General features: G+C 60.4%; 1 non-coding gene across 1 annotated transcript; it reads right to left on the reverse strand.

The window, feature by feature from the left end:
• Positions 1-246: 246 nt before the first annotated feature.
• Positions 247-436, reverse strand: LOC142766294 (U2 spliceosomal RNA). Its single transcript, XR_012884474.1, has one exon. It is a non-coding gene; the product is annotated as a U2 spliceosomal RNA (small nuclear RNA).
• Between the last annotated feature and the right edge of the window lie 2,548 nt (positions 437-2,984).

The raw sequence follows: 2,984 nt of genomic DNA on the forward strand, positions 1-2,984 counted from the left end.
TGAACATAACAAAATAAAAGAGACCCTCCATATATGAAATACACACGGAAACATTTATTTTCCCAGAGTAATCGTAAGTGTAAACACAGCTAGCGCACTCCCTGCACGCGAATACCGCGTCAGCCGGGGCGGCGTGCCGCCACCGTCTCGGACACTCGACGCACCCAAGCCGTTTACCCCGGTATCATGGGTAAATCCGAACACTCCTTCTATCATTGAATTTATTGTCGAACTCACCCCGCAGGGGGTGAGTGGGCCGATCCCGGAGGTAGTGCAATACCGGGCCAACCCGTGGCGGAGGTGAAGCAAGCTTCAAGCACTCCGCCGCATCACAAAAATAAGTTTAATATCTTGGATCCAAATAGGATCCGTATCAGATATTAAGCTGATAAGAACAGAGTGTAAATTTTATTATGTTACAGACAATGCATGGGATGTCTGGAATAAGCCGGACGACATCGTATTGTTCCTGGACATAGCACCGGGATAGCCAGTTGGAAGTGGACGCGGATGGTGGTACCAGGGACGCCAGGATGTAGGTCATCACAGGAACCGCCGGAACAGCAGCGGCTTAGTCAGGGCACCTGGCAGGTGGTGGGCGATGTGGCGACGTAGACGGTGGGTCTTGTCTTGGTCATCGGTCGTCTAGCTGCGTCCATGTCCCACGTGCGCGTGGTAGATGGCGCGGGACGCTGCCACCACCTCGCTCACGCAGAGTTTCTTCATGAGACGCAGGTAGCTGCGGGAGCACAGGCGCTGGAGGACGCGGTCGTTGGCCGGGTCCCAAGCGCCGAGAGCCCCGACGATGACGGCGGCCACCGTTACTCTCTGGTAGCGGCGACGCAGGTAGTCGGCGACGGGTTGGTAGCGTGCGACCTTGTCGTTTCGCGTGTTGGTAAAGGCCTCCGGTGTGTTCTCGAACGGGCAAGCCACGTCGATCACCAGGGCCTCCTCCCCGCGAACCAGGACAAGGTCAGGACGCAGTCCGGTGTCGCCGACCGGCCGGTTCTCGTACGCTACGGTGTAGTCGCGGGCAGCGGCCGTGCGAAGGCGCGAGACCACCGCGTTGTGCCGTGCCTGAGACATGGCGCTGTGCGTCATGCAGTGGCAAAGCACGTGCGGTAGCGTCTCCCTCGCGTAGCCGCAGACCCGGCAACGCTGGTCTCGGTCAGTAGGGCCCCACATGACGGCGCCATTCAGGGGTAGCAGGTTGAGGCGCGCCCGGTGGATAAACCGCCAGTCGGCGAAGTGTGTGAACGCTCCCGTGGAGATGAAATGGGAGCTCGCACGATCCGCCGAGACGCAGGCCATCACCTTTCCCTGGTTCGGTTGGTCATGGAGGGCGTTGTCCCTGACGTGGGCCAGCACATCTCGTAGCGTTCGCATTACCCGGTTCCGCTGTGTTGAAGGTAGCGTCGCGTCGCCGCAGGTGATGGTAACGTTGTCGGGCCGCAGGGACCACGAGACTTGTAGTCTTCGGGACGCCTTACGGGCCTCGGTCCACACGCTGCGCAGCTGGGTTGCCGGCCTTGAGTGGACGACCTGTCGGTCGCCAGAGAGGTACGCCTCCAACTCGAAACGGGTAGCCTCCCATCCGAGGCGGGTGGAGGCGATCTCGTAAGCGTCGGACAGGGCGAGATCCCGCAACGACTGATCTGAAGTCGTCAGGAGCTTGAAAGCGGAGTCGATACGACAGATGTCGTATAACTCCGCTGCCACCGGTATCGCTACTGCTCCTCCGGAGGCGCTCCCGTAGACGTAGTTCGTCGAGGCGTTCACCGGTAGGTAGAGTGTTCGCTTGACCATGGGCCTGATGGCAAGGTCCAACCGGTGCCAATCTGTTTTAGTCAGGGCGCCGCACCTCATGGAAAAGTTCAGAGCAGGGAACACAAATGTCTTGAGGGCGTCAATACGCTGCCAGGGGGCTAGGAGGGACGAAAAAATTGCCGTGGCGTTGCGAATGGCGTCCTCAATGACATTGGTCCCCGCTCGCTGTGGAAGGCGGAAACCCACCGGGCGTCCGAGGTAGCGGAGCGGCTCGGAGTCGCTCAAGGCCGTTACCGGGACGCCGGAGACCCGGAACACGGTTGGCCGCATTCCGACGGGGGTGACGCCGCTGAGGTGCAAGGTCGTACACTTGCCCGGGTTGAGAGATAGCCCGAGCGGTGTTGATAGCGCCTCGACCGTGTCGATGCGTTGTTGGAGAAGAGCAGGACAGTCGGCCAGGGGCGTCAGGTCGTCGGCATAGGCGAGGATGTTGTGGTCGTCGCCCGTGCCTTGGACGCCTCGAACTACGGGGTCTATGACCAGGTTGAAGAGCAACCCGCTGAGCGGGCAGCCCTGGCGTAGACCCGAGTGGATAACGACCGGATCTGTCGTGCCCTCTGCAGCAACGATGACAGTTTGGTTGTCACGGTAGAGGTCCTCGATGAGGGCGGTGAACGTCTCCCCAGCACCGGAACCACGGAGGGCATCCAGGAGGGCTTGGTGAGGCACGGACCCGTAGGCGTTTGCGAAGTCCAGGAGGGCTGCGCAAAACTCCGTGCCACCAGCTCTGGCTGCGTCCATGCGGTGCTGAAAGATATAATTCAGCTCGAAAACGCCGTCATAAGGGAGGAAACCTTTTTGGCACCTTGACAAGACCTGGTGATCCATGATCCAGGCTTGCAGGCGCGACGCAAGACACTTGGCGTACAGCTTGGAGGCAGTACAGCCGAGTGCGATGGGGCGCCAGTTGCCCGGAACAGAGGGATCACCTTTCTTGTAGATGAGAACCGTGCGTGACGTTCGCCATGAGTCCGGGGTGCGACGGTGGTGAACACAGGCGTTGAACAGGGAGGACAGGAAGCGGGCCTCCGGGTCGACGGACCTCCAGTGTTGGTACGTCAGTCTGTCGGGTCCGGGAGCCGTGTTCTCCGACTTCCGAAGCCGGAGGAGAACTTCGTCCGCCGAGAACGACGCCGTGTTGACCGGAACAGGAGCCG

This window comes from Rhipicephalus microplus, chromosome 6, assembly GCF_043290135.1.
Source record: "Rhipicephalus microplus isolate Deutch F79 chromosome 6, USDA_Rmic, whole genome shotgun sequence".
In the NCBI taxonomy this organism is placed as follows: domain Eukaryota; kingdom Metazoa; phylum Arthropoda; class Arachnida; order Ixodida; family Ixodidae; genus Rhipicephalus; species Rhipicephalus microplus.